This window comes from Pseudophryne corroboree, chromosome 4 (genome assembly GCF_028390025.1).
Source record: "Pseudophryne corroboree isolate aPseCor3 chromosome 4, aPseCor3.hap2, whole genome shotgun sequence".
Classification (NCBI taxonomy): Eukaryota; Metazoa; Chordata; class Amphibia; order Anura; family Myobatrachidae; genus Pseudophryne; species Pseudophryne corroboree.
The window spans coordinates 830,350,783-830,369,025 of NC_086447.1; the positions used below are offsets into that span (position 1 = coordinate 830,350,783).

At 46.6% G+C, this 18,243-nt stretch overlaps 1 protein-coding gene across 1 annotated transcript in view; it reads right to left on the bottom strand.

The window, feature by feature from the left end:
- LOC134910470 (serine palmitoyltransferase 3-like) overlaps nucleotides 1-2,172 on the bottom strand; it is a 312,941-nt gene extending 310,769 nt beyond the window's left edge. Inside the window, exon 1 of the mRNA XM_063918543.1 lies at nucleotides 2,042-2,172. The gene's annotated coding sequence lies outside the window, so the exon portion shown is untranslated. The remainder of the gene's footprint in view (nucleotides 1-2,041) is intronic.
- Nucleotides 2,173-18,243: the final 16,071 nt, after the last annotated feature.

The window sequence follows — 18,243 nt, forward strand, 5'->3', positions numbered from 1 at the left end:
GAAGCCCCGCCCCCTCAGCGGCGGGCTTCTGTCCCGCGTTTGGTATAAAAATAATGGCGGGGGCTCATGCATATATACAGTGCCCAACTGTATATATGCTGCTTTTGCCAAGAGGTACCTAATTGCTGCCCAGGGCGCCCCCCCCCCCCCTGCGCCCTGCACCCTACAGTGACCGGAGTGTGTGGGTTTAGTGTGGGAGCAATGGCGCACAGCTGCAGTGCTGTGCGCTACCTCATATAAAGACTGGAGTCTTCTGGCACCGATTTCGAAGTCTTCTTGCTTCTGACGCCGGCTTCGGTCTTCTGGCTCTGCGTGGGGGGCGGCGGCGCGGCTCCGGGATCGGACGACCAAGGGTGCGTTCCTGTGTACGATCCCTCTGGAGCTAATGGTGTCCAGTAGCCTAAGAAGCAGGACCTATCTTCTAGTGAGTAGGGCTGCTTCTCTCCCCTCAGTCCCACGTAGCAGAGAGTCTGTTGTCAGCAGATCTCTCTGAAAATAAAAAATCCTAACAAAATATTTTCTTTCCTAGCAAGCTCAGGAGAGCTCACTAAGGTGCACCCAGCTCGTCCGGGCACAGATTCAAACTGAGGTCTGGAGGAGGGACATAGAGGGAGGAGCCAGTGCACACCAGTATCCTAATTCTTTCTTAAAGTGCCCTGTCTCCTGCGGAGCCCGTCTATTCCCCATGGTCCTTACGGAGTCCCCAGCATCCACTAGGACGTTAGAGAAAAGGAGATGTAACCTGATGTAACCCATATGAATATTACGCTGCAGAGAAGAACAAGGAGTTAAATGTTATTGTCGTGATAACCCTGTCTGAACTGTGAATAAACTGCTTGCCTATGTGATGAAACGGCCTGGCGTGCAATGCTTTTAAAATCACTGATGGACCTGCCGCTGCCTGGCTATCACACACACATGGCTGGGTACAGGAGTGTAGGCTGGCAGACACACACAGGGCTGGGTACAGGAGAGGGGTAAGCACACACACAGGGCTGGTTTTAGTGGCTGACACGCACAGGTTGGATAGAGATGTGGGGGCAGGCACACACAGGGCTGGGTACAGGCACACACAGGGCTGGGCACAGGAGCAGGGGCTGGCACACACACACACACACACACACACACACACACACACAGGGCTGGGTACAGGGGCAGGGGCTGGCACATACGCAGAGGGCTGGCAGGCACACACAGGGCTGGGTATAGGAATGGGGGCTGGCACACACAGGGCTGGGTACAGGAGCAGGGGCTGGCACACACACACACACACACACACACACACACACACAGGGCTGGGTACAGGGGCTGACACACACACACACACACACACACACACACACACACACACAGGGCTGGGTACAGGGGCTGACACACACACACACACACACACACACACACACACACACAGGGCTGGGTACAGGGGCTGGCACACACACACACACACACAGGGCTGGGTACAGGGGCAGGGGCTGGCACATACGCAGAGGGCTGGCACGCACACACAGGGCTGGGTATAGGAATGGGGGCTGGCACACACAGGGCTGGGTACAGGAGCAGGGGCTGGCACACACACACACACACACACACACACACACACACACACACACACACACACACACACACACAGGGCTGGGTACAGGGGCTGACACACACACACACACACACACACACACACACACACACACACACACACGGCTGGGTACAGGAACAGGAGCAGGGGCTGACACACACACACACACACACACACACACACAGGGCTGGGTACAGGAGCAGGGGCTGGCACATACGCAGAGGGCTGGGTATAGGAATGGGGGCTGGCACACACAGGGCTGGGTACAGGAGCAGGGGCTGGCACATACGCAGAGGGCTGGGTATAGGAATGGGGGCTGGCACACACAGGGCTGTGTACAGGAACGGGGGCTGGTATGCACAGGGCTGGGTGGAGGGGCTGGCTTGCCCAGAGCTGATTGGAGGAGCGGGAACTGGAGAAGTGTTTGTTATAAAGGGCTGTGTTCCCCTCATCCAGCTATTACTATACCTCTTTTGACTGTATCCCATATTTAATCATGTTGCAGCTCCGCGACCGCGCCTCTGTTCGGCAGCACTCAGCCTCAGGCAGGAAGTAAACACCAGTCACACACTTCCTGCCTAGCCTGAGGCTGAGCAAGGGATGTGCTGTCAGTTCTGCCGGCGGCCACTAGGTGGCTTTGCTGATTATAGGCAGCAAAAAAAAAAAAAAAAACCAGAAAGAAAAGGCACTCAGCTGACGGCCGGCCCCGCGGTGGAGTCGGCCTCCCGGGGATCTTCCCGGTAATTATTGTGGCCAGTCCGCCCCTTAAAAGTCAGTCATGGGCAAAGTGATTCACTGAACTGAGTTGAGACACATGACTCAGTTCAGTGAAGTGTCTCGACACATGAGTCATGACTCATTTCTATTTGAATGTATTGCAGTTGCAGAGACACAGTGCACATGAATCAGTGAGTTGCTCAGGGGCCGCTCAGGCTCAGTGCTGGCAGATCAGTGCTGCTGGTGACTCATGGAGGGAGTCACTCAGTACTCTGGGAGTTGGCTCAGCTAGAATTTCAGCTGCACTGATTGTGTGCAGTGTATCTGGGGGAGGCAGCTGCTTATGCATTGAATTGATTGTTAATAATATTTCTCTGACGTCCTAGTGGATGCTGGGTACTCCGTAAGGACCATGGGGTATAGACGGGCTCCGCAGGAGACTGGGCACTCTTAAAAGAAAGATTAGGTACTACATCTGGTGTGCACTGGCTCCTCCCTCTATGCCCCTCCTCCAGACCTCAGTTAGAATCTGTGCCCGGCCAGAGCTGGATGCACACTAGGGGCTCTCCTGAGCTTCCTAGAAAAGAAAGTATTTGTTAGGTTTTTTATTTTCAGTGAGATCTGCTGGCAACAGACTCACTGCTACGTGGGACTGAGGGGAGAGAAGCGAACCTACCTGCTTGCAGCTAGCTTGGGCTTCTAAGGCTACTTGACACCATTAGCTCCAGAGGGATCGAACACAGGCCCAGTCCTCGGTCGTCCGGTCCCGGAGCCGCGCCGCCGTCCCCCTTGCAGAGCCAGAAGAACGAAGAGAAGTTGAAAATCGGCGTCTGAAGACTCCAGTCTTCATTAAGGTAGCGCACAGCACTGCAGCTGTGCGCCATTGCTCCCTTAGCACACCACACACTCTGGTCACTGATGGGTGCAGGGCGCTGGGGGGGGCGCCCTGGGCAGCAATTAGATTACCTTACTTGGCGAAAAGCACATAATACAGTCTGATAAACTGTATATGTGCATTAACCCCCGCCATTAAAGTACATAAAAGGACAGAAGCCCGCCGCTGAGGGGGCCGGGCCTTCTTCCTCAGCACACCGGCACCATTTTCTCTTCACAGCTCAGCTGGAAGGAAGCTCCCCAGGCTCTCCCCTGCAGTATCCTGGTACACAAAGGGTAAAAAAGAGAGGGGGGGCACATAAATTTAGGCGCAAAACTGTGTATATAAGCTGCTATAGGGGAAAAATCACTCAGTATAGTGTACATCCCTGTATTATATAGCGCTGTGGTGTGTGCTGGCATACTCTCTCTCTGTCTCTCCAAAGGGCCTGGTGGGGGAACTGTCTTCAAATAGAGCATCCCCTGTGTGTGTGGTGTGTCGGTACGCGTGTGTCGACATGTCTGAGGTAAAAGGCTCCTCTAAGGAGGTGATAGAGCGGATATGTGTGTGGGAGGGTGTCTCCGTCGACAACGCCGACACCTGTTTGGATATGTGTAAGTGCTGAGGTAAAATTATTGCACAAAAGGTTAGGGAACAGAAAGGAAATCTACCCTGGTCTGTCCCTATGTCACAGAGTCCTTCAGAGTCTCTCTATGTTCACTATCCAAAATAACAAAGTATCGACACGGAGTTTAACTCCACTGTCGACTACGATAATGCAAAGTTACAGCCAAGAGGGCTAAAAGATATTCAATATATGATTATTGGAATAAAAGATGATTTGCATATCACTGATGACTCATCTGTCCCTGACACGAGAGTACACATGTTAAGGGGAAGAATGCTGAGGTAAATTTCCCTCCTCTCATGAGGAAAAAGAGCGGGAATCTCCAGACAAGAGACGGCAGCTTCCCACAAGAGAATTCTCAGGCTGTATCCTTTCCCCACTAGGGCCAGGATGTGTTGAGAATCTTCCCCGTGGGTGTCCTGTTTGCACTAGCTATTCTCAGGGATCCTGCAGATAGTGTGCACATTCTAGTATACTACCCAGACCGGCGATTGTGTCGGCATGGGTTTATAGCGCTGTGGCAGCGTGGACAGGTACCTTATCAGCAGAGATTGAGACCCTAGTATGCATATAAATATTTTAAGATGCTGTCTTAAGTGATAGATATATAATTATAAAGCATGCCCAAAGGGACATGAGTATACTGGGTCCTAGAGACAAAATCTATGTTGATTTCTGCTTGACGTGTCCTGTAGAATATACATTGGACAGATGATGCTGACTTAAGAGGCATATGGAAGGCTGAGGATTGTGTGGAGAAAGGTTCTCGGGCCTGGTCTCCACAGCTATAGCTGGTAATTCTGATATTTTGCCTTATATTCCTGCACAGCCTAGGAAAGCACGACATTATTAAATGCAGCTTTTCGAATAAAGAAACAAGAAAGTCTGAGGTGCGTCCTTCCTTGTCAGAGCCGGGGGCAGAGGAAAGAAGCTGTACAACACAGCTAGTCCCCAGCAGGGCTGGCAACAGAAATTTTGGGGCCCGATACACTATCTCTGTGGGCCCCCTCCAGCATACCTCCCAACTGTCCCGATTTTCGCGGGACAGTCCCGTTTTTTGGGGACTGTCCCGCTGTCCCACCCGCGGGCCGCAGTGTCCCGCGGTGGGGGGGGCAGTTGGGAGTCTCTGTCACCCGCTGCCCTGCTTAGCAGAGCAGCGGTGAATAGACGCTGTGCGCATGCGCACAGCGTCTATTCAGTGCAGACAGAGGGAGAGGAGGCATGCCAGCGGCTCACAGAGCGCTGGGCATGCCCCCTCAGTGACGAAAACGGGGGCGTGACTCGCGATCGCGGGTCCTCCCGCGAAACCACGCCCCCTTTTCGTAGGCCACGCCCCCTTTTCGGGAGCGCGCGCGGCGAAGCCGCGCGAGTGTCCCGCTTCCCCGAAGAAGAAAGTTGGGAGGTATGCCCTCCAGGCCACTACTGTCACTGCCACTAATGTCACTACCATGTAGAGAAGTTCTATTCCAAGTGCAGATAGTGCTAGCCGTGTGCTCAGCAGTAGTGCAGTATATTTTTATTACACTGCATATTGTATAAAACAGATATTTGCTATGCAATGTAATAAAAATATGCTGCACTACGACTGAGCACCCAGAACAGTGGGCCCAAAATCTGCACCTTTGTACACACGGGGATATCAAGACAGGTGACCTGGTGGCATGGGGCGGTGGTGGGTCCCCAAGGGCGTTTCTAGACAGTATTGCTCGCAGTGAGAGCAATATAAATGCCCCCCGCAGAGTGAGGTCATGCTGCAAAAAGGGGGTGTGGATTAACTGCTAGGGGCATAGCCAAAAAAGTCTTTGAGAATTACTTTAATGGAGGACAGTATGGGTGAGCTGGGGGCACAGGTAATGTAGTTAGCAGAAATCCCTCTACTGGGTGCTAAAGAGCCACATAGCCCAACAAGGAGAATGGAAAGTAATGCCCAAATATAACAGGAGGTCTCACCCATGGGTCACTGAGGCTGCAGTGTCTAGGTGATGTCTCCACTGCTGCTTTCCAGCTGGCCAAGGATACTGAAAGGTCCCTGGAGAGTGTCTGGGACGCCATAGAAATGCACAGGCAGAGTGCTGCAGCGTGAAGCATTTCCAGGCACACAGCAGGAGGGAGCTGGGGAAGCTGTATGCTCCAAGCAGAGGGGAATGCTCCGGTGACACAGGCAGGACGAGGTCTGGAATCAGAAACCAGTGGTGGGGAGCAGCAGCCAGCAAGTCAAGGTCAGCGTGATAACTCCCCACCAAACTGTAGACAGACGCTCCAGGAAGCTGCGGCTGTCACCCGGGAGCAGAGAGGGGAAGTAACAGCACGTGTTGGCAGGCGCGTGGCAGGGGGCCCTGAGGTAACGATTGACAGCTGTTAGTTGGCCAGCAACTAACTTTCCCTCACAGAATAGGGTCAGGGGCGCCCTTGCGATTGCGGCAGGCAGGCGGCCAGGCGCGATCCATATACATTTTAATACATTTATTGCACCGCACTGCCTCTAAATCCACGCAGCCGCCACACTGCTGCAGTCATGGTTGCCCCAGAACCTTGGGGCCCCTTACAACGTCGGGGCCCGGTATGGGTGTCCCCTTTGACCCCCCCTGTCGCCGGGCCTGGTCCCCAGGAACAGAAGTATTAAAATCCCTGAACATATACCTGAAAAGGTTCAGGTTCAAGATGGAATTGCTAAGAGCGGTCATTGCAAGCCTGAAATGAATCGGGACATAAGGGATGCATACCTTCGTGTCCCCATTTATCCACCTCATTAGGCGTACCTCAGAATTGCGGTACGGGATTGTCATTACCAATTTCACCAAGGTAATGGCGGATATGATGGTGCTCCTGCGGAAGCAAGGTGTCACTATTATCACATACTTGGATGATCTCCTCATAAAAGCGAGATCAAGAGAGCAGTTGCTGGACACCTTCTCTGGAAATGAAACGGCAACACGACTGGATTCTATATATTCCGAAGTCGCAGTTGGTTCCTACAGCTCATCTGCCTCGCCTAGGCATGATCCTAGACACAGACCAGAAGAGGGTTTATCTCCCGATAGAGAGAGCTCAGGAGCTCATGACACTGGTCAGGAATCCATTGAAAACCAAAACAGGTGTCAGTGCATCACTGCACTCGAGTCCTGGGAAGGATGATGGTGATAGGGTATGTTAACAATAGGTCTGATTATGAACTCTCTTCAGTCATCAGTCAGAATGCTGTTTCCCTTAGCAACCGGTTGGAGATCAGTGAATGAATAAGTGACACCGGATCATTGTGTAACCTAAGCAGTTCATAGTTGATCTGTTTGGGGGCCGTCATGGCTTTATTATTTATAGCTTGAACACAAAGGGTTTATGCTTGCCAATATATTTAGCCAATCAGAATACACCATGTATGTCTTGAAAATACATCGATTGTTATACAATGTTAGAAGTGGCAACTAGGACAGCCTTGAAAATGGTTATTGTTTCGTTTATCAGTCTTTCGGACATAAACTCAAAAGATTTCTTTCTTTATTCTTCTCAATTAGCCTTGGATATATCTGGTGTTGCTTTGTCCGTCCTAGATACATTTCCAATACATTTAATGTTGCATTTGTCTTGTACAAGTCATGCCTTAAAACAAGATTATTCAGCAAATACAACATTCTGACCAGCTCTGCACATTTTTCTTAAGGACATATCAACTCATTTTGTGATTAACAGTAAATATCTTAATAAATGCGAAAAACGTGAATCAATATATATATATATATATATACTAAACTGCGGAAGCTCCTACACTATCATTTCCCCTCTTTTTGATTCCACTTTTTCTCCCTATTCTACCTACACTATCTAGGCCTGAAACATTCTCTTTCAGTAAACCAGTCCCCTGGACTTATAGTCCAAACCTTGGGGATTACCCCTAACAACAATCAAAGGATAAGCAACTTCATTCTTCTGGCTGGAGAGTCACTGTCAACTTCTTCAAGTGGGATGCACGTAGTCAAGTATCACGACCTTTCATCTTAATTTAAGGTAGACATGGTTAGCAGCACTTGATATGGACCATCATATCTTGGTTCAAAGGTCTTTCTCACATGTCTCTTTAAATAGACCCAATCTCCTGGATTTAGCTTATGCGTAGCTGATCCTTCTGGGTCTGGAATGGAAGAAAACACTCGGCCATGGAGGTTAGTCAATGTTTTACAGACCTCCTGTACATAACCTGTAAAAATCATCATGATTATGTTGTAATTGTTGTGGATAATAACAACCTGTTCTTAGAGCTGACCCAAACAATATTTCATATGGAGTCAGTTTACTAGGTTTCATGGGTGTGGTCCTAATATTAAACAAGACTATAGGTAGGCATTCTGGACAAGTTCTTTTGGTTTCTGTCATTTTCTGTAGTTTTAGCTTAAGGTCAAAGTTCAGATGTTCCCCCTCCCACTCGCCTGGGGCTGGTAAGGCACATGGAAGGCCTGCTGTACCCCCAAATCTTTCATTATATGCTGCATGACTTCTCTTGTGAAATGTGTACCTCTATCTGATTCTATAACCTCAGGTATCCCAAATCTACATACTACTTCTGCTATCAGTTTCTTTGCAGTGGTTTTTGCTTACTGGCCAGGCTTCGGCCCAGTGACTAAACATGTCCGTTGCTACTAGTACATATTCATATGGACTGCTTCGTCGCCACTGTATATAGTCAATTTGTAGTCTTTCAAATGGGTAAGAGGCTTTGGGTATAGTTCCTAGAGGTGTCTTGGTTCTTTTTCCTGTATTGCTGATTCCACAGATCCAGCATCCTGCTACAAAGTTTGTTGCAGCTTTATTGAAGCCTGGAGCTATCTAATGCTCTTGTACTCTATTCACCGTGGCTTCCTTTGAATGGTGTACTTGTCCATGAGCTACTTGTAATATAGGTGGAAATAGAGCTGCTGGTAGACAGTACTTCAATTCTCTTGACTTCCAAAGTCCATGTTCATCTTCTTCTGCCCCCAATCGTCTCCATTTCTCCTTTTCTCCTTGTGATGCTTGTTGTTGAATTTTGATCAGCTCCTGTTCACTGGGCATTTGCTTCACATCTTGAGCTACAAAGACTTGCTCAGGTTCTTTTGATTGTAAGGCAATTCTCTTGGCTTCTGCATCTGCAAATGCATTTCCTTTAGCTTCCATGGTTTGGCTCTTAGTATGTGCTTGTACCTTGATTATTCCAATTCTTTTAGGTAGTTCCAATACTCTGAAGAGTTCCATAATCAAACTGGCATGTTTGATGGGTTTTCCGTTTGCACTTTTGAAGTCCCTACTTTTCCATATAACAGCGTAATCCTGGGACTAGATGTTAGCTGTCATGTTTTCAGCATGTATGCAGGCTTTGGTCATTGCTATGAGTTCTGCTTCTTGTGCTGACATACTTGGTAGCAATGCTCCAGAGTCTATGACTTCAGTTTCAGTTGTTACTGCATATCCTGTCTTTGGGGATCCATTATCATAATATCTTGATCCATCGACGAACAGGTTCATGTCTGGATTGTCCAATGGTGTATCTTGGACATTAGGAAGAGGTAAAGTCTCTAATTCCATGAAGGCTAGGCAATCACTTCATATTTGGTAAGTCTGGCTGCAGAAAGATGCTTGCTATTTTCTTAACTTAATATTTCTGTTACAGCGTGAGGTACTTGTATACACAGTGGATGATCAAACACAATGATGTCTGTCACCTTTTCCTTCATTATTGCTGCTGCTGCCACTGCTCGGACACAGGATGGTGCTCCTCTGATAATCGGATCCAGCTGGGCTGAATAGTATGCCACTGGTCTTTGTTTTGGTCCGTATTTCTGGGTGAGCACCCCTAAAGAATGCCCTCTGTTTTCATGGCAGAATAGGTTAAAAGGCTTTTTTGTAATCAGGCAATCCCAATGCTGGGGCTGTGATTATGGTTTGCTTTAGTTGTCTTACTGCTTCTTCAATGGTGTCCCTGTTTTCTGCTGACGCCTCCTTTTTTTATTAATTCATATAGGGGCTGCATCAGTAATGAGGCCGATGGAATCCATTCTCTGCAATAACCAACTAACTGGGTGTCTGTAAAGTGTGGTCTCCATTTCTGCAGAATTAATGCCATTGCCTCTGAGAAATCTGATGGACTAGTGGCTCCTGCCTTGGGGTAATTGTCCCTCCTTTTGAATCTTGAGATTCAACACCTTTATTGATCAATGTTGGAAAAGGGTTGCTGCGTTGAGGGTAATACATCTTCTGATGGTTACTTGTCGCATTTTGGCAGTGCTACTTCATACATGGTCAGCCTTGCCACTGACAGGTGTTTGGTTCTTGCTTGTTGAAGCTTCTCTGTACCTGCATGTGGACCCTGGATGATAAGTTCATGATTCAGCACTATGCCTGTGCTCTTGTCCTCTTCTAGGACTTCTGATTCATCACTGTGTCTGTGCTCTTATACTCTTCTAGGGCTGTTGCTGCTATCACTGCTCTGATGCCGGTAGGTGCTCTTTGATTACCGCTGTCAAGCTTGCTTAAGTTGTAGGCCACTGGTCTTCACCTCAGTCCATGATTTTGCATAAGGACTTCTATGTATGGCCTCCTTCTTTAATAGTCAGGTAGTTCTAGGGCTTGAGATGAGGCAACTGCTGTTTCCAACTGTTCAATAGCCTAATTCATCTGTTGCTGTATGTAGGATGCGGACCCTCCTCCCTTTCAGTGTTGTCATACAATGCTTGCTAGAGGTATCCGTGTTCTGTAGTATCCTACTAGGCCCAGGAATGATCATCTGACTTGCTTGACACTAGTTGGCATCTTAGCTTGCAGTCTGAATCTTTTCCTTTTCACTTTTGTTAGATGTCTGGTACCTTGAGTGTCCTAGGAAGATTAACTCTTGCTTGACTAGCTGCAATTTCTCCTTCTGAGGCTCTGCAGTCTTGTTCTTCCAGAAACTTCACTAAGGACACTGCCCCTTCTTGGTGCTTCTTTTAGTAGTGGTGGCAATCAGCAGTTCATTCACATCCTGTATTTAGCTGTGTGTTTTGTAGATAAATCACTTGGTGATATAGCCCCTCCACAGGGCTATTCTGGTCCAGTAGTATTGCTTCCTTTCTTCTACAACTGGTACTGCGGGAATGAGCCAATACTGAACTTCTGTTTTAACTTGCTTCTAAATGGCTTTTTTTTTTTTTTTTGTTCTTTCCTTTGATAAGTTGCTGGAAAGTTAAACTTCTGCTGGTGTGTACTGTATTCTCCTTAGATAAGGTTTAGTACATTGTGCTTCAGCAAAGTCACTGGACATGTACTCCAAGGTCAAGAACTGGGCTGGTATTGGTGACTGTATTTCTTTCATCTCTTGTCCCTTTAAGAATTTCTGATATCACCAGTTCTTGTGGTATCTCCCTCTGCTGTCTTCTGCGTGTGCTGGCTCCAGTATTCATTAGGCACAGAAGTATTTCTCCAGTGGGCAAGGTGACTGTAATCATACCTTCTGCTGTTCCTTCTGGAGACATTATGTTCACTGGGGAGTACCTGAAGAAGCTTGTACTTCATATTGGCAGAAGAAGCATCATTCATTTGTTTTCTGGAACTTTTTTCTGTCTTGTTCCTTATTATTTGCTTTAAATCCCGGAGCTTCTGTTGCTTTAAATCATGGCATTATCTCTGTTAATCTTGCCAGGTAGTACTGACCACTTGTCAGATGTCTTTCTTTGTCCTTCTTAACTTGCATATTCTTTCTCACTGCTGCTAGCATGTCATTTTCTTAGTCCAAGTCCACCCAGGCTGATGTTTAACATAATGATGTTTATGCTGGGAGTTGTTGTTCCTCTTTGTCTTACTTTTCCTGTGAGAGTTGGTCTTGTATAGCAGCTTGTATTTCAGGTTACATCTTTGCTTTCTTGCAAGGGTAGGGCTTAATCTCCCAATCCAGTCGTTGCAATGGCTTGATCTGTAAGTAAACGTAGAGGAATCTGGTTGTGCATAAAAACAGCTCTTGAAACCCTTGGGTCTCCTGTGGGTAAAGTCACTTTTATCGAACTGCCAGTGGTGACTGAGTACACTGTTGTCGACACAGGAGTTGCACACCTTCATATTCTATCATCTTGTGTGTTGTATAGTGACTTTATCATAGTAAGTTCTGATGGACTCAGTCTTTTCCTGTTTCAAATCTGGGGCTGCTGGTGCCCTGAGTGTCTGTGCATGACACCATCTCTTAAGTCTTGTCATGTACATCTTTCCACTTTCAAACGTTGTTCTATTTTTCTCTGTCGGAACGTCCGTTATGGCTGGGCAATCATCTACTGCATCTGTTTTTAACATGGTGCTTACTGTTTGGGCAGTTGCTGGTCCTAGTATAGCTTCACACAACTGGTGGTAGTCGACCCATGCCGGTGTCCATATGGTTTGAATTCTTTCCATATAGGCATAAACTGCTATTGGGTTTTATCTAGGATCTGGGGATTCTGCAACTATATTTGCGAGGTCATTGCCATACCATGGTTTGTGGTGTTGGCTCTGTACGATGTATGGTTCGTTCGTCCTGGCTGCATTATCTGGGTTGCGTATTCTCTGTACTTGTGCTGGATACAGAGAAACAGGCAATGATCATATCCTTCTGGAACGCAAAACTGACATACCGGACACAATCTTTCTGGAAAATATGTCAGTTTATTCTGTACATTATGCACCTGGGCATGAAAAGCTGTAGAGGCTGTGTCTTGACCCCTTGCTTCTCCTCTTCACCTGATTTGCACCCTTTCGCCTATAGTTCCTGATTGTGGACTATTATTTTCTGGACTCATAACTTGATTGCAGGTGTCTATCACTCGTTTAAACATAAGGGGAACTTTAGCTGCCCAATTTCTTTGGTTGGTCTTGTTGGGGTTTCTTGTGATAAAGTATCAGGACACTGGGGCATACTCTGTACACATAGCTCAGGTAAATCATTCGGATTTTCAACCACAGATCCTTCTAAAATAGGGCTGATTATTCGTCACTCTTTTCCTTGCTCGTATCTTTTTAATTTCACTTTTAGTGAGCTTGTAGGTATTTGCATTCTGTTCATACTAGGGGTACCTGGGTGTGCATGCATGTCTGGGTATAGGGGTGGGGTATAGTGTGGAGGTGCTGTTGCTGGACTAGGTCTCAGTTATGCTTTAGGTTTTTCTTGCTGGTTTTCACACCATTTCTTGTATTTTCTGCAATTCTTCTTGAAATGTCCTTTTTTCTTACAGAAATAACACTTTCTGTCATCTTGCTTGGTTCCTTCTTTTGAGTTCCTTCCTGTGGCCCCTTGCGTTGGGTTTCTGATTTTCCACTTGCTTTGTTCCTGGACAACGTGAACTGTTACCTTCGGTATGGCATTCTTTTCTTTGGCTTTTCTTATTGTTTCATTTTCTCTTTCTTGTGCTTCAGTGATCCAGATGGATGCTTGATCTCTACTATTATGAATTATCCAACTCTTGTTACAGGAGGCAAATTTTTCCCATTTCTCTAGGTCAAGTGTCCCTTCTGCTCTTTTGATTCCTTTCCGAGATTTATTACCCTCCCTGTTATCAACAATATCCACGGGTTTGTCGGGCCCTGACATCTTTTCAGACCGCGCTCCCATGCCTGGGTGAACGTGCGCGGAACCCCTCCTGATGTGGTATTTTAATAACTCCTTTTGAGGGACTTAAAATCTCCTTTTAAAGAATCTCTATCTAGGTCAAGTGACGGGAAGCCTGTTCTTTTTGAAATTCCTTTCAGAGATTCATTACCCTCCCTGTTATCAACAATATCCACGGGTTTGAACCCATCCTGATGTGGTATTTTAATAACTCCTTTTGAGGGAATTAAAATCTCCTGTTAAAGAATCTCTAAAAGAGCTTCTTCAATCCGTCTGTGGACAAATGACTGGGGTTGTAGTGTTGCCCCTTCCTCCCTGTGTTGGTGGAAAATCTGTTAGTACTGCTCCCCAAGTGAGACCTGCATAATAGATTATTTCTTCTGGATCACTGAGATGCGTCCCTAATATTATTGTTAAGTTACTCCAAGGGTCTATCCCCCTGCCTATATGGACTCCTGCTTGTATCAGTATCCCTGTTGTAGTTTAATGCTTGTTTCTCTTCAGAAAGTAACAGCTAACTCCGGGGACTGCTTAGAAATACCTATCAGTGCGTGTAGGAGACTCTAGTTTCATTATTCAGCAGACAACCCGACTCCCCCCCACCTTTTCAAAAGCATATTGACAGAGTACATATAACAGTGCAAGGATACAAAAACAAAGATGACAGTAAATCCTATATCTGTTATCTGCGTGCACGGCAGCTGTTTGAGATTGCACGGCACATGGGTCTTAGACCTGGAATTATGTGGTTCCTAGGCCAATAGGTTATGATGTTAAATCAATCATTCTTAATGTAATGTTCCAACAATTCTCTTTTTAAAATGACAACCTTTTGTACAATAAAATTCATCATCATTTTCCACATAACCAAATGAGACTTCAGTGCCTGTAATTGCCAGCAATCTTGGTGCTACAGACCCTTCGTATTTTCTTAACACAACAACACAGGTACAAGATTTGCATATACCTCTTTGGTTATTTATCAATTCAAACTGGTTATCAGCATTAGAACATATCTTGGCCATGCGCCACCTTTATAAAACGGCTCTATTTTCTCAACAAACACACATCAGTATTTGCACAATTTAAAAGTTTTCTGCATACTTGATTAATTCCCCCTGTGCACTTGTGACAAATTATCTGAAATTATTTACCCACAATTCAACAATATAACATAATTCAACAATATAACACAATTCAACAATATAACATACATGTATGGTACCTTAAAAAAAAATTTCTTCTGACTGACGCTGGGCTCTTTAAGATATTCTCTGACCTTCTCGACTGGACTTCCCCTTGATTTACACAAGAAGCGCTGAGTTCAAGTGAGCAGGTAGAAATCTACACAGTAAATCTCACTTACCGGTTTTGTTTGTTATCAGCGGTTCCTGAAAGATCAGAGGATTTATTGCCAGTGGAGGAGATGCTGGAATATCCCTGGACGAGATCCCCAAAATGATAGGGTATGTTAACAATAGGTCTGATTATGAACTCTCTTCAGTCATCAGTCAGAATGCTGTTTCCCTTAGCAACCGGTTGGAGATCAGTGAATGAATAAGTGACACCGGATCATTGTGTAACCTAAGCAGTTCATAGTTGATCTGTTTGGGGGCCGTCATGGCTTTATTATTTATAGCTTGAACACAAAGGGTTTATGCTTGCCAATATATTTAGCCAATCAGAATACACCATGTATGTCTTGAAAATACATCGATTGTTATACAATGTTAGAAGTGGCAACTAGGACAGCCTTGAAAATGGTTATTGTTTCGTTTATCAGTCTTTCGGACATAAACTCAAAAGATTTCTTTCTTTATTCTTCTCAATTAGCCTTGGATATATCTGGTGTTGCTTTGTCCGTCCTAGATACATTTCCAATACATTTAATGTTGCATTTGTCTTGTACAAGTCATGCCTTAAAACAAGATTATTCAGCAAATACAACATTCTGACCAGCTCTGCACATTTTTCTTAAGGACATATCAACTCATTTTGTGATTAACAGTAAATATCTTAATAAATGCGAAAAACGTGAATCAATATATATATATATATACTAAACTGCGGAAGCTCCTACACTATCAATGGCATCACACGAGGCCATCCCCTTCGGCTGGTTCCATGCAAGGACAATGGAACTTACTGGACAAGTGGTCCGGATCACATCTTCAGATGCATCGGTTAATCACCCTATCCCCCAGGGCCAGGGTGTCTCTCCTGTGGTGGCTGCGGAGTGCTCACCTTCTCGAGGGCCGCAGATTCGGCATTCAGGACTGGGTCCTGGTGACCACGGATGCAAGCCTCCGAGGGTGGGGGGCAGTTACACAGGGAAGAAAATTCCAAGGTTTGTGGTCAAGCCAACAGACTTGCCTTCACATCAATATCCTGGAACTAAGGGCCATATACAACGCCCTAAGTCAAGCGGAGTTCCTGCTTCGCGACCAACCGGTTCTGATCCAGTCAGACCGCAGGGGCTCATGTAAACCGCCAGGGCGGCACAAGGAGCAGGGTGGCGAGGGTAGAAGCCACCAGAATTCTTCGCTGGGCGGAGAATCAAGTAAGCGCACTATCAGCAGTGTTCATTCCGGGAGTGGACACGACCTCCAACCGGGAAAGTGGTGACTTCATCAGGAAGTCTTCACGCAGTTTTGCAACTTGATGGAAACTGCCTCAGGTGGACTAAATGGCGTCCCACCTCAATAAAAAGATAAAAAAGGTTTTACGCTGGGTCAAGGGACTCTCAGGCGATAGCGGTGGTCGCACTAGTAACACCGTGGGTGTTCCAGTCGGTCTATATATTCCCTCCTCTTCCTCTCAGACCCAAGGGCTGAGAATTGTAATAAACGGAGGAGTGTGAACAATATTCTTTGCTCCGGATTGGCCAAGAAGGACTCGGTACCCGGAACTGCAAGAAATGCTCTCAGAGGACCCATGGCCTCTGCCTCTCAGTCAGGACATGTTGCAACAGGGACCCTGTCTGATCCAAGACTTACCGCGGCTGCGTTGGACGGCATGGCGGTTGAACGCCGGATCCTAGCGGAAAAGGGCATTCCGGATGCAGTTATTCCTATGCTGATAAAGGCTAGGAAAGACGTGACAGCAAGACTTTTTCACTGTATATGGCGAAAATAGGTTGCTTGGTGTGTGGCCGGGAAGGCCCTACAGAGGAATTCCAGGGGGGTCGATTCCTGCACTTCCTACAGTCAGGAGTGACTATGGGCCTAAAATTAGGATCCATAAAGGCCAAGATTTCGGCCCTATCCCTTTTTCTCTCAAAAAGAACTGGCTTCACTGCCTGAAGTTCGGACATTGTTACAGGGGTGCTGCATATTCAGCCCCTTTTGTGCCTCCAGTGGCACCTTGGGATCTTAACGTGTGTTGGATTCCTAAAATCCCACTGGTTTGAGCCACTTAAGACCGTGGAGCTAAAATATCTCACGTGGAAAGTGGTCATGCTTTTGGCCTTAGCTTGGACTAGGCGTGTGTCAGAATTGGCGGCTTTGTCATGTAAAAGCCCATATCTGATCTTCCATATGGAAAGGGCAGAATGGAGGACTCATCCCCAATTTCTCCCTAAGGTGGTATCATCGTTTCATTTGAACCAACCAATTGTGGTGCCTGCGGCTACTAGGGACTTGGAGGATTCCAAGTTCCTGGACGTAGTCCGGGTCCTGAAACTTTATGTTTCCAGGACGGCTAGAGTCAGAAAAACTGACTCGCTATTTATCCTGCATGCACCCAACAAGCTGGGTGCTCCTGCTTCAAAGCAGACTATTGCTCGTTGGATCTGTAGCACGATTCAGCTTGCACATTCTGCGGCTGGACTGCCGCATCCTAAATTAGTAAAAGCCCATTCCACGAGGAAGGTGGGCTCTTCTTGGGCGGCTGCCCGAGGGGTCTCGGCTTTACAACTTTGCCGAGCTGCTACTTGGTCGGGTTCAAACACTTTTGCAAAATTCTACAAGTTTGATACCCTGGCTGAGGAGGACCTTGAGTTTGCTCATTCGGTGCTGCAGAGTCATCCGCACTCTCCCGCCCGTTTGGGAGTTTTGGTATAATCCCCATGGTCCTTACGGAGTACCCAGCATCCACTAGGACGTCAGAGAAAATAAGAATTTACTCACCGGTAATTCTATTTCTCGTAGTCCGTAGTGGATACTGGGAGCCTGTCCCAAGTGCGGACTCTCTGCAATACATGTATATAGTTATTGCTTAACTAAAGGGTTATTGTATGAGCCATCTGTTGAGAGAGGCTCAGTTATTGTTCATACTGTTAACTGGGTATAGTTATCACGAGTTGTACGGTGTGATTGGTGTGGCTGATATGAGTCTTACCCTGGATTCCAAATCCTTTCCTAGTAATGTCAGCTCTTCCGGGCACAGTTTCCCTAACTGAGGTCTGGAGGAGGGGCATAGAGGGAGGAGCTAGTGCACACCAGATATAGTACCTAATCTTTCTTTTAAGAGTGCCCAGTCTCCTGCGGAGCCCGTCTATACCCCATGGTCCTTACGGAGTACCCAGCATCCACTACGGACTACGAGAAATAGAATTACCGGTGAGTAAATTCTTATTATTAACATAGATTCAGTGTTATGTTGATATATTATTAATAACCAATTATTGCATACTAGTTACTGAATATGTACATTACTTCAGGTTGAGGAGAGAAAGCTTAACAGTAATGAAACATATTCAGTCTGGAACTAAACCAAATAAAATTGCAAAAATGCTAAATCCACCATAAAACATCTGTAAGTAAACAGGATCCCTCTCTCCTGTAGGGTGACTGCAGATAGCAGCAGCTCTCTATTTTAGGGAAGGGGGAAACACAGTAGCACAGCAGTACACTGGGAGTAGCCGAGCGAATGTAAGCGTT